A 13,470-nucleotide genomic window follows, 5' to 3' on the forward strand; every position below is an offset into this window, starting at 1 on the left:
ATCACCGTCCCTGACTTCAAGCACTATTACAACGGAATCATCATAAAAACTGTATGGGATTGGTACAGAGACAGACAGATAGATCAGTGGAATAGAATTGAAGACCCAGAAATAAACCCACACACCTATAGTCACTTGATCTTTGACAAAGGAGCTAAAACCATCCAATGGCAGAAAGATAACATTTTCAACAAATGGTGCTGGTACAATTGGAGGTCAGCATGTAGAAGAATGCAAATTGATCCATTCTTATTACCATGTACAAAGCTTAAGTCCAAGTGGATCAAGGCCCTCCATATCAAACCAGATACACTCACACTAAGAGAAGAAAAAATGGGGAAGTGTCTCGAACACATGGGCATTGGGCAAAATTTCCTGAACAAAACGCCAATGGCTCATGCTCTAATATCAAGAATTGACAAATGGGACCTCATAAAGCTGCAAAGCTTTTGTAAAGCAAAAGACACTGTCAATAGGGTGAAATGGCAACCAACAGATTGGGAAAAGATCTTTACCAATCCTACATCTGATACAGGGTTAATATCTAAAACATACAAAGAACTCAAGAAGTTAGAATCCAGAGAGTGAAATAACCCTATTAAAAATGGGGTACAGAGCTAAACAAATCATTCTCAGCTGAAGATTATCGAATGGCCAAAAACAGCTAAAGAAATGTTCAACATCCTTAGTCATCAGGGAAATGCAAATCAAAACAACCCTGAAATTCTACCTCACACCATTCAGAAAAGCTAAAATAAAAAACTCAGTTGACAGCAGATGCTGAGGAGGATGTGGAGAAAGAGGAACACTCTTCCATTGTTGGTGGGTTTGCAAACTGGTGCAACCACTTTGGAAATCAGTCTGGAGTTGGAGATTGCACTACCTGAGAACCCAGTATACCTCTTTTGGGCATATACCCAAAAGATGCTCCAACATACAACAAAGACTCATGCTCCAGTCTGTTCACATCAGCCTTATTTATAATAGCCAGAAGCTGGAATGAACCCATATGCCCTTCAACAGGGGAATGGATACCAAAAAGTGGTACATCTACACAGTGGAGTACTACTCAGCTATCAAAAACAATGAGGTCATGAAATTCATAGGCAAATGGAATGAACTAGAAAATATCATCCTGAGTGAGGTTACTCAATCACAGGAAAGCACACTTGGTATGCACTCATTTATAAGTGGATTTTAGCCAAAAAGCTCGAATTACCCAAGATGCAATGGATGCTCCCACTCCTTCTTAAAAGGTATATATATATATATGTGTGTGTGTGTGTGTGTGTGTGTGTGTGTGTGTGTGTGTGTGTGTGTGTGTGTATGTGTATGTATATGTATATGTATATGTATATGTATATGTATATGTATGTATACTAGATAAGATTGATGAAGTTATAAAATGCATCTTGAAAGGAACCAGATATAGATCTCTCCTGAGAGACACATCCAGATCATGTCAATGCTAGCAGCAAACCACTGATCTGAGAGCAAGAGCCTTGGAGGGAATTAGACGAAATATTGAAAGAGTTGAAGGAGCATGCAACCCCATCAAAACAACAATGCCAACCAAACAGAGCTTCCAGGGCCTAAAAAAGTTCCGAAAGACTATACATGGAATAATTCAGGGCTCCAACTGCATATATAGCAGAGAACAGACTTGTTGGGGCACCAGGGTTAGGGGATGCCCCTGGTCTTGCCAAGGTTGGACCACCAATGCAGGGGAATATGGGGGGGGATAAAGTGGATGTTTAGGGGGAATACCTGTGTGGGGGAGGGGGAGGGGAGGAAATGGGGGCTTATATACAGGAAATTGGGAAGGGGAATAATGTATGAAATGGAAGTAAAGAAATATATCTAATAAAATTTTTAAAAAATTAAAATTTAGGAACCAAGAAGATGCCATTGCCAGTTCTAGCTATAATGTTTAGGTCCTGAAATGGAGAAAGGGAGTTAATAAAAGTGAAGACACTGACCACCTTTGATTTTCAGGCAAGTGGCCACAAATAACTTGAGCCTTCTATATTTATACAATGACAAATGTGCTTACCCAAGCAGTGATATCATTGCTTACATTATTAAAAAAAACCATAATATCCACATTTCAAAAGCTCTATCTTTACACAAAGTCCCCGATAGTTCCTCCTCCTCCTTCTCCCATTCCTTGGATCAATCACCACCTAAACTTATTTTGCATTAAAAAGCACAATTTCAGCAAGACAAAAGAGATGTCTGGCCAGCCATGTAAACAGGAAGACATAACCAGTCTGGTAGCAAACATGGTTACATAGTTATGCATGGTGAGAGGCCGAATTAAACATTTGTTGGTAAACTATCTCTAGTCATTATCTCCCATCATAATTCCCTTTTAATTGCAGACAGACAAGTTCATTTTACAAAGCAGATCTTCTAGACATCTTTCTAATATATAGATCTTTGTGAGATGTAATCATTCTAAGAGCCATTTTCAAGTCTCTATCAATCCAACATAATCTCTACATTTCCCATGTCTCCATTGATCAGATATAGCTTCTTACATATAGTTATGTAAGCAGGACATACCTCTCTCCACAACTGACACAGACTTGCTCAGTGTGACTGGGTACTTCTCTAAAGATATGATTATAAGTCTCAAATTCCCAGGATTTTTGGTAACATCTGGAGGATTGATAGATACAAAAAGAGGAGAAGAACATTTTATCCCTTGAAAGAGTTTTGAGAAAGATGTAGAATCATCCACAGTGACGTAGCCTGTGTGACCCCAGATGGCCTTGTCCATGACTGATGAAGTGATACAATTTTTATAATGACTATATGCAGTACAATGAAGGAAAGGAGAGCTTGTAGGGCATGCAAACTTGGTACTAAATATAAAGGCCACCAAATTTCCCTTGTCAACTGAGAAGTGGTTTAAATGGACTTGCCACATTAGAATCCTGTCACTGAATCACTCATATGTTATTCCTTGCAGCAGCTACATGGCCACTGCCAGAAAGAGGTAGCACCTCTGCTAAATTATTTCTGATACATGCATGAGGATCTGAGTGCAGTCTCCAGAGAACATGTAAAAAGTCATGGGACTGTGCTCCAAGCTAATCATCCTGGTGCCTGTGAAATGGAGAAGAAAGAAACCCTGTTGCTTTACAGAGCCCCAGTCTAGCTAAATTGGTAATTCCATGGTCAGCTTGAGATCATGTCACAAAATCAATACAGTAGAGAGTGACTGAGAATGATACCCAGTATTGACCTTTGACCTCCTTATTCCCACCTGTGGACATGCACCTGCAGACACATGTACCCCCACACAAACATGTACACACAAATTACTGCGACCTTATAAGCAGACTCAAGCCTCTTTAGAAAGTTTCATGACAAATATTTTCCCTGCAACATCTCTCATACAGCACACTGTTCCTTATTGTTTGCACTTTATCTTTTCTAAGTTTTAGATATATTATGCCCATTGTCTAATATAATGAATTTCATCTTTAAAAATAACCTCAGAATCATTATATTCATTCAGCCTCCTTGTCTTTAGGCAAAAGAAATCATTTTTTTTAAACTTATTTTTACAGGAGACTGGAGAGATGACGGAGAAGTTAAGAACATGTACTACTTTTGAAGAAGACCCATGTTAGATTCAAAGAACTAGATGACTCATAATCACTGGTAATTTCAGTTTCAGGGACCCAATACCCTTCCTTTTCTAGCCTCCACAGGCAACCCTATGCATGCAAATACTCACACATAATTTAATAAAGACACACACACACACCCCACACACACATTTACAATTTAAATTATTTTCTGGCCTTATTTTTTTTTACTAGGACGAAGAGGGTAAAATTATTCAGTCTTCTTCAAATTTCTGAAGGGGAACAACATTTTGCCTTCTCAATAGGAGACAAACCCCTCCAGATTTAGAGGAATCTAAATCCAAGTTGACACAAGTGTCCATCATATACATTAATGTTCCTTTTGAATTGTCTTTTACTTTTCCATAATGGGTATTGCTTGCAATTGTGTTGCTGTAGATTTGGTATTACCACAGGTTTCTTTGATGCTCTGAGCTGTTTTGATTTTAATTTCTGCTCCTCTCTCAATTAGCTTCTCAGCCTACATTGTTTTTCTATCTTATCATTCATTTTATAACATCCATGCTCCATAAATTTGAAGAAGATAACAACAATTTCTGCTTAAAGTGTACTTCTTTTCCTTATAGTCACTGTATTGAAAAACATAGACTTTTGCCTTTAATTGTTGTTTTGTTTCTTTGACTCGAGCTTTTTCCTTGAGTATAATAATATTGTTTTACTCTTTTAAATTTATCCTTTCCAAGTAAGACAATAGAAAACTTGTGGGGGTGCTTTGTAAATGAATATGAGGATGATCCCTCTTGTCTACATTTTGATGTCTTATAAATTTGAAAAATGAGTGCTGATTCAGCAACTAAATCCTGCACAGGCAACCACTGTGGAGAGTCCAGTGGAAGTACTCCATGGCTCCTGATGGATGTCAGATCCCCTTGGACTCATACACTTGACATTTTAACCTAATATATTACCCTAAACCCAGGTTGTTGGGGGTATTTTCTTTCATCCTCTACCTCATATCTCAGAAAGAATGAAGAATATTATATTGGAACAAGGTCACTTGATTCTATTTCACGATGTGACTAAGAAACCTGGAATCTCCTAATAATATTCCTGATTTGGGTATAAAGGAGAACATTTTGTTTTATTTCTCTAGTTACATATAGTACATTTCAGTGTAGATGCCTATTCCTCCACCATGCAAGGAAATGTCACTATAAATCTAAGTGATACAAATGCAAGTGCTATTGTCTGGTCACCCTGGTTACACAATTCCACTGTGGAAAAGTTTCTGGAATCTACATGCCCCATATTTAAGTTTTTTGATTCACCAATCTGAGTACTACATGTTGATGAGTCTGCGCTTATAGTATCCAGGAGTTGTTTAGCTTATCTCTGCAAGACCAAGTTGCCTTCATATGAACTATATGTATTCTTTTTTTAATTCTCAATATTATGTTCTGTTGCTCTGTAATACTAGGCAGGAATTCCATGTATGTAATTTTTTTTCTTGCTCCAGAAATGGGAGAAACGGAACACACATATGTATAGAGATACTTTCTCTAAGTCTGGGTATGTATCAGCTTTACAGAATTCTTACCATATCTCATGTCAATCTATTTCCTTACTTTAATTTATGCATATATTTTAAGTCCTATATTTATAGAATTCTAATTTTCTGATTCTTTTAGTTGAGTATTTGCTTGTTTCTGCATGTGATTGCACACATGTGGATGACGGAGTACAATTTATGGCATCCATTTCCTCCTTCCATTGTGTATGTCCCAAGGACCAAACCAAGGTTAACAGCCTTGGTAACAAATATCTTTACCTACTGAGCTATTTCACTCTTCCTAGTATATTTCATAATTTATCGTTGCAAGCCCAATTGCTACCCCATGCCAAAAAATGAATGTTTTCTTGCTGGTGTGTGCTATAATCTAAAGCATTTCTTTAGATTAAGTCATTGTCCTCTTTAAATACCTTATTATGATACATATAATATCTGTGGGCATGCAGAAACACATATACATACATAATTTCACTGACATACACTGTCGGTGCCCCATGCCTGCACCGAGACGGTACCAAGAATCGGGCGAAAGCCTGCGGAATTAAAGAAACACACACACACAGGTTATTATTAGCCATTATTTTGTAAAATTTTTAATATCACTTCAATACACAAGCTTAGAGATATACGCCCACAAACTCTCACCTACAAACTATATAGGAAGGTTTTTTATCAATATGATATAATACTAGAGATAACTTGGAAGAGGAAGAAGAAATCTTTTTTTTTCTTTTTCTTTTTTCTTTTTTTTCAGAACCCAGGGCCTTGGGGCAAGCGCTCTACCACTGAGCTAAATCCCCAACCCCAGAAGAAGAAATCTTAACTAAGAAAAAAATTCTTCATAAGATTGTCCTATGAAAAAGCCTCTGGGCACTTTCTTGATCAATAATTTTGTTGGAGGGCCCAGCTCCCTGTAGGTTGTCCCACTGCTGGGTTTATTGTTCTAGCTTTTATAAAAACACAGGCTGAGCAAGGCATAAATATAGACCAATAAACAATCTTCTTCCCATGTCTCTCTAACATTTCCCGCCTGCTTAATCACTGGGATATCTTCCCACCCTACCTGATGCAACTAGGATTTGTTTTAGTGATTTTGTGTTTTGGACTTATGGCTGCTAATGGGATCATAAAGCAAGACTTAAGTTGAATCTTTCAACGTTCTAGAAAATGTGTAGAATAATTTTATTCTAATACCCCCATCTTTGAGACACAGGACATCATATATGAAAGGTCAGAAAGTTTCTGCCATAAATATAGGCATCCTGAAAGGTTAATTCTTTACAACCAATAGGTCCAGGTAAGAACTAGGTAGACAAATATTAGCAAAATGATTGTACATTGTAATGTTAGTTCATATAAGGAAGTAGCCATGTTTGAAAGTGTCATATAATTGAGGGCCATGTGAAGTAGTAATTCAAAGAAAAAAGTGACAGAATGTATCACAGATAAAATATGCCCAAGTCACATGAGAACAGCTTAGGAATAAGAGAATACACAAGAGTAGAGAAAGAGAGACAAAAATAGATAATAGAAAGACAGAGAGAAGTAGAGCAAGAAAGAGAAGTTGTGTGTGGCATGTGTTTACGGAAGCTTTCTGGACATGATTTTACAGATTCAGGTTCTGAGAGAACAAACTATTCACTGGGGAAAACAGAAAAAGCTGGAGAATTAGAAGGATCCAGAAGATTGTAACACATTGTCCAAGTTAATGTGAGTCCAAGTAGAACAACTCATGAAGATGCCAAGAGAAACCACATTGAATCAGGCAGCTTGGAAGGTTGGATTACATGTAGGCTAGAAGCTCCTAGTATTAGGTCTATAAATAGTAGAACAGAGGGAAAAAATACTCTGGCCTCAACCTAAAGGACGTATTTGCATAGCTTGGGTAAGACTCTTATCTCATCACTTTATCTAAGAAAAGAAAAGTGACATTCACTTAGAAAGACATACAGACGGGCACACAGACAGACAGACAGACACACAAATACACAGAGACACACAAACACACAAACATAGAAACATAGAGCAGTGTGGGGAGGGAGGGAAGAAGAGAGGGAGGGAAGAAGGGAGAGAGAATGCTCGCAGTCAAGCATTGAACTGAGAACAAGGTTCCAAAAAGAGAAGTTAGAGAAAGAACTGAAGTAGTTGAAGGGGTTTGTCACCCCATAAGAAGAACAATATCAACCAACCAAACCCCTGCCCTCGATCTTCCATGGACTAAACAACCATCCCAAGAATACACAAGGATGAGCCTATGGCTCCATCTGCATATGAAGCAGAGGATATCCTTTTCAGACACCAATGGGAGCAAATGCCCTTGGTCCTGTCAAGGCTTGATGCCCCAGTGTAGGGACCTGTCAGAATGGGCAGGTTGGAAGGTGTGAGTGGGTGAGTGAGGAACTGCCCTCATAGAACAGGAGGCATGAGGGGAAATAATAGGTGGTTTCTAGAGGGCAAATCAGGAAAGGGGATAATATTTAAAATGTGAATTAAAAAAATCCCCTCCCCCAATGAAAGAAAAATAAAGAGAAATAGAGAAAGAAATAGAATAACAAATGGGGGTGCATAACTAAACAGAAGCAGGCTGGCAATATGGCGGCATTATTCCCATGATAGTCAAGCAGCTTCCGGGAAACCAAAGTCTTAGGGTTCCAGGGGAGTATGGTTGCAAAGCTGAAACTTAACGGAATTGAGGGAAAGGCACCACCAGGAGTGGAGCCTGCAGCTTAATTTGACTCAAGAGGGGAAACCTCACCCAGCCCGGACACAGACAGGATTGACAGATTGATAGCTCTTTCTGGATTCCATGGGTGGTGGTGCATGGCCGTTCTTAGTTGGTGGAGCGATATGTCGGGTTAATTCCAATAAGGAATGAGATGCTGGTTAGCTAACTAGTTACGCGACCCCCGAGCGGTCGGCGTCCCCCAACTTCTTAGAGGGACAAGTGGCGTTCAGCCCCCCGAGATTGAGCAATAACAGGTCTGTGATGCACTGAGATGTCCAGGGCTGCATGCACACCACACTGACTGTCTCAGCGTGTGCCTACCTTACACAGGCAGACACGGGTAACCCATTGAACCTCATTCGTGATGGAGATCAGCGATTGCAATTATTCCCCATGAACCAGGAATTCCCAGTAAGTGCGGGTCATAAGCTTGCGTTGGTTCAGTCCCTTCCCTTTGTACACACCACCCATTAGCTACTACAGATTGGATGGTTTAGTGAGGCCTTGGATCGGCCCCGCCAGGGTAGGCCCAAGGCCATGGCGGAGCGCTGAGAAGACGGTCGAACTTGACTATCTAGAGGAAGTAAAAGTCGTAACAAGGTTTCCGTGAACCGGCGGAAGGATCATTAACGGAGAAGGCCGAGGGGGTGTCCGGTCCTTTCTTGGGCCTGTGTGAGTCCCTCCTCTCACCAGGAGGCGTGTCCCCGGGTCCCAGTGGCCTTCTTGGCGCGCGCTGCGGCCGGTCGGCCAAGTGAGTGTTTCGGGAAAGGCGGGGGACGTTACAGAGCGGTGTGGTGGGGGGTCGGGTCTGGTCTGTCCAGGGACCTCCTCTGTTCTCTCTCTCTCCCTCCCTCCTCTGCTTCTGTCCTCGCCTCTGTGTGCCTGCCTCTGCCTCCGCCTCCGCCACTGCTGCCTCCACTGTAGCCGCCTGCTTCTCCCTTGCCCGCCAGCCAGCCACGGCCCTCGGAGGACCGAGGTCATTCTGCCTCTCTCTGGACCGGCTCCGTAATCTCATCTCGTGTGCACCGGGGGCGGTACTTGATCTCTTCCCGGTCGGAGGCCGGGACGCGCTCGCAGTCCTCATGCCACCTGCTGCCCCTCCGCCACAGCTCTCCCGCTCTGACGGTGCTGGGGTGGCTCTGTCCCGTGCGGGGGGTGCCTGTGCCGCGGGTGGGCTCACGCACCCACCCCGCCTTCTGGGCCTCGCATGGCCGCCCCGCACTTGTCCGGTACCTACCTGACCTGTTCCAGCGTGGAGGTTTAAAACCCGGGGGGGGGTGTCGCCCTACAGTCCGTAGGTCGTCCGTGGGAGGGCTTCCTGGTTCCTCCCCGCACCTGGTGCTCCCTCAGACTCAGCGGGCCCCCTCCGGCTGCCAGCGCTTCCAGAGGCGGCGGTCCGGGGTCCGTGTCGCGAGCCCCCTCTGGGCGCCCGTGGGGTCCCAGCCCGAGCGCCCTACTTGTCCACCCATTGGCCGGCCGCCGCCAGGTGCTGGGTTGGCAGCGTCCCATGTCCCATGTGTCCTGCCTTTCCGTTGCCGACCCTGTCTTTTTTTTTTTTTTTTTTTTTTTTTTCATTTCACATGTATCCTTTAGTTTCCCGCTGGCTGGCCTGAGGTGGAGCCGCCTCGCCATGGCCCCTCTCTTCCCATGCAGCAGGGGCGGACGGGTGAGCTGGTGCCATCTTTAGCACCCATACGAGTTCGCTCACACCCCAGATACCGATACGACTCTTAGTGGTGGATCACTTGGCTCGTGTGTCGATGAAGAATGCAGCTAGCTGCGAGAATTAATGTGAATTGCAGGACACATTGATCATGGACACTTCGAACGCACTTGCGGCCCTGAGTTCCTCCTGGGGCTACACCTTTCTGGGAGTTGCTTGAGGATCTATTGCCACCCCCCTGCGGTTTCACTGTCTCGGGGAGGGGGGGCGCGTTGCTCGGCTGGGACTCTGCTCGCAGGGCCTCTCCCCTCGGCCCTCAGTCTCCCTAAGTTCAGATGTGGGCGGCGTACGGCGGTCCTCCACGCCCGGTGGGTCTGGGATCGCCTTGTCCTCCCTGTCCACCAGCGCCGCTTGCCGGCCACCCTCCTCGTGGCTCCTTCCTGCTCGCTCAGCCGCTCCCGCTCCCATTCTCGCCCGCTCTCCCCCACAGTGGGGACGTGTTGGCGTGGGCTGGTCGGGTGCCTGGGCGCGAGACGGGCCCTGTCCCAAGGGTCGGTCACAGTGCCTCTGGTCTGGTGGGAGGCGGGCCCCGCCCACTGGCTCAGTGCATCCATCGCCTCCATGCACCCGCCAGTGCTCACAGAGAGAGCGACCTGGGAGGGTCGGATGGGGGTAGAGGGGCATATCGCACCCGCCCGGGCGGGTCTCAGGTACCTCTCCTCCCCCCCTCCCTCTGCCGGGGGGCAGACCGCTCGGGTGCCAGCCGGCGGGATGCCGCAGCGTCCGTGCGCTGATGTGACTTGTCCCCGGGATGTGGGAGCTGGCCGGGGTAGAGAGGTGGCAGGCCCCAAGCCCTCTCGCTCTCCTCTCCATCCGTCCGCCCGCGGCCACCCGTTCCTTCTTTTCCTCCTTCCCCTCTCTACCGAGACCTCAGATCAGATGTGGCGACCCGCTGAATTTAAGCATATTAGTCAGCGGAGGAAAAGAAACTAACCAGGATTCCCTCAGTAACGCCGAGTGAAAGAGCCCAGCGCCGAATACCCTCCGCGTGCCGTGGCTCCGGAAATGTGGCGTACGGAAGACCCACTCCCCGGCGCCGCTCGTGGGGGGCCCAAGTCCTTCTGATCCAGGCCCAGCCCGTGGAGGGTGTGAGGCCGGTAGCAGCCCCCCAGCGCGCCGGGCCCAGGTATTCCCGGAGTCAGGTTGCTTGGGAATGCAGCCCAAAGCGGGTGGTAAACTCCATCTAAGGCTAAATACCAGCAGGAGACCGATAGCCAACAAGTACAGTAAGGAAAAGTTGAAAAGAACTTTGAAGAGAGAGTTAAAGAGGGTGTGAAACCATTAAGAGGTAAACGGGTGGGGTCAGCGCAGTCCACTGGGAGGATTCAACCCGGCAGCACGTGTTCGGCCGTGCAGGTGATCCCAGCGGATCTTTCAAGCTCCCCGTTCCTACCGACCCCTCCACCTGCGCGTTTTTTCTCCCCCCTCCACGCGTCCCGCTGTCACCGTCCCTGCTCCTCCTAACAAGGGGGTCGGCGCGCGTTCAGGCGGAGGGCGCGGTGTGTGGTGGGGGCGCGCGGGTTGGGCCGGGGTTGGGGTTGGTGGGTGCGGCACCCAACCCACTCACCCCCCACCCCCGTCAGTTACTGGCCTCCGCCGGGCGCACTTCCACCCTGGCGGTGCGCAGAAAACAGCTACGGGGCCGCTGGGAAGGCCCTGCGGGGAAGTTGACTGGGGAGGCAGTGTGGCATCACCCGTGGGCCCCGGAACACCCCATCCCAAGTGTTACAGCACATGCTCTCCATACAGAAGACACTGACAGACAGACAGACAGACAGACAGACACACACACTCACACACACACACACACACATATTTAAATATTTAAAATGATGTTTAAAAAAAACCGTCTTCCTGTTTAACAGAGGTTTAAAGGGAAGTTGGCTGACAGAACGTTTTTGTGGTTTTTTATTCTCTTTTTTACCAAATAGGAGGTAGATTTGTTGGCCCTTCTATTAAAAGCCAAAGTATTAAGTGGCCAGCCGATGTTTCAACTTTTCCCATTCTGTTCCTTTCACGAAAACCAGGGAGTGTTGTTTCTTTGGCTCTTCCTTTTTGAAACAAAATGCAAGGAGCTCTACCAGTTGACCTGGTTTCCCTGTTCCTTTTCCGTCTTCCACGGTATGCTCGATGAAATTAAGTAAATAAATGAAGTTTCTAGTTATTTATTTGTTTGGGAGACCTGAACTCTCACTCGAGATATTTCCATCCCCCCCCCACACACACACACACACAAGTCCTCCTCCCTGTATGTGGGGGAAGCAGGATGGGTGGACTGGAGCTAGCTGAGAGGGGGTGGGGTGGGGTGGGGCTGGAGAATATGCATGTCCCTGAAGGTCTATCGGGGAAATACTGCTGCTGCCCTAGCATGCTTTGCTTCATTGCTGAGTCAGGTGGTGCCTCTTTAGGGGGGGCAAGTTTTCTACCTCAAATCAGTGAGTGATGATTTCAGTGTGAATGTCTGATCCCTCTATGTCCTTTCAGTGCTCTGGCTCATGGCAAATGACTGAAGAAAACCTTAGTTAGACTCACACCCAGCTGTTTGGAAAGGGTAATGGAGTTGATAGCACACCCTCAGGTGTGCTCACTCTCAACACCCAGCCTCGCCCTGCCAACTCTGGATTTCTAAGTAAGGCTGAATCTGGACCATATTTACAGGATTTGGCATTTCTGATTCATGTTTAATGTTTAGTTAAATAAAGCTTGTGAAGGGCTGGAGAGATGGCTCCGAGGTTAAGAGCACTCACTGCTCTGCTCTTCCAGAGGTCCCGAGTTCCATTCCACAGAAATCATATAGTGGCTCACAACCTTCTGCAAAGGGATATCCCATGTACTCTACTGCCGTGTGTATATGAAAAGGGCTTTAGTGTGCTCATATAAATGAAAATAAATAAATAAACCTTTAAAAGAATGAAGCAAAATGAAGCTTGCACAGAAATTGAGCATCTTATAATGCCAGGCATGTCTACCCACTCCTTTTATTTTATTTCGTGGGTGGATCACATAACCACAGAGGTGGTTCCCCTTTCCTTAACCTCGACAGCCCAACTGGGACAGAAGTGCAAACTATCATCTACCTATCTGGGAGTGGAGTGGTTGGATACAGGGAGATGGAGAATTTGCAGTTAGTAAAGTTCTGCTGTCGGTTTTTATTTCCTTTCATTTTTGGATAGATATCGGGAGCCTTTTTTTTTTTAAGTACAAATTTTGTTTTCTGTGCAACATTCTGATCATAGCTTCCCATAGCAAAGCTCGTTCCAGATCCTTCCTCCCTATCCACCACCCTATTCTACCCAAGGCCTGCCCTTATATGTGGTTGATGCATACCCAGGTGAATCTCCATTGGAGAAAGCATGATATTCACATCTCCTATGACTGTCAATGGCAGATGACTTAAATGCCAGTGACTTCGGACATGACTCCATTTTTCCCTTGGAGAACTGTGTTTGGATTTGTTGAACGAAGGCAGGCCCTGTGATTTGAACCAACCAAACAAACACACCAAAAAAATATTTAAAGCAGGCAACAACTGCCTGCACGCCAAGAGACTGTTGACTCCTCTTTGGAGCTAGTACGATGTGAAACTTGCAGAATCCACACAGCACCAAGGGAACACTTTAACAAATTATGAAGGAGAGAGAGAGAGAGAGAGAGAGAGAGAGAGAGAGAGAGCGAGCTGTTTATCTACCTCCTCTAGTTTTTCAGACTAGAGATTTCATCTTCAACTGCTCTGGTGCTGGTGGTTTTACCGCTGGTTTGGGGGGATTGGGATAGGGATAGGAAGAAAAAAGGCTTGAGTGCTGATTTTAAAGCTCTCTTTCTCTCTAAAGCTCTCTCTCTCTCTCTCTCTCTC

General features: G+C 45.4%; 1 non-coding gene and 1 pseudogene across 1 annotated transcript; both read left to right on the forward strand.

The window, feature by feature from the left end:
• Positions 1-7,603: 7,603 nt before the first annotated feature.
• LOC148001963 (18S ribosomal RNA) lies at positions 7,604-8,523 on the forward strand (annotated as a pseudogene; the record flags this gene model as incomplete).
• A 1,096-nt stretch (positions 8,524-9,619) lies between these two features.
• On the forward strand, positions 9,620-9,772 carry LOC134481424 (5.8S ribosomal RNA). Its single transcript, XR_015635027.1, has one exon. It is a non-coding gene; the product is annotated as a 5.8S ribosomal RNA (ribosomal RNA).
• Positions 9,773-13,470: the final 3,698 nt, after the last annotated feature.

The sequence above is a fragment of the Rattus norvegicus genome, chromosome 12 (genome assembly GCF_021556685.1).
Source record: "Rattus norvegicus strain SHRSP/BbbUtx chromosome 12, alternate assembly SHRSP_T2T, whole genome shotgun sequence".
Classification (NCBI taxonomy): domain Eukaryota; kingdom Metazoa; phylum Chordata; class Mammalia; order Rodentia; family Muridae; genus Rattus; species Rattus norvegicus.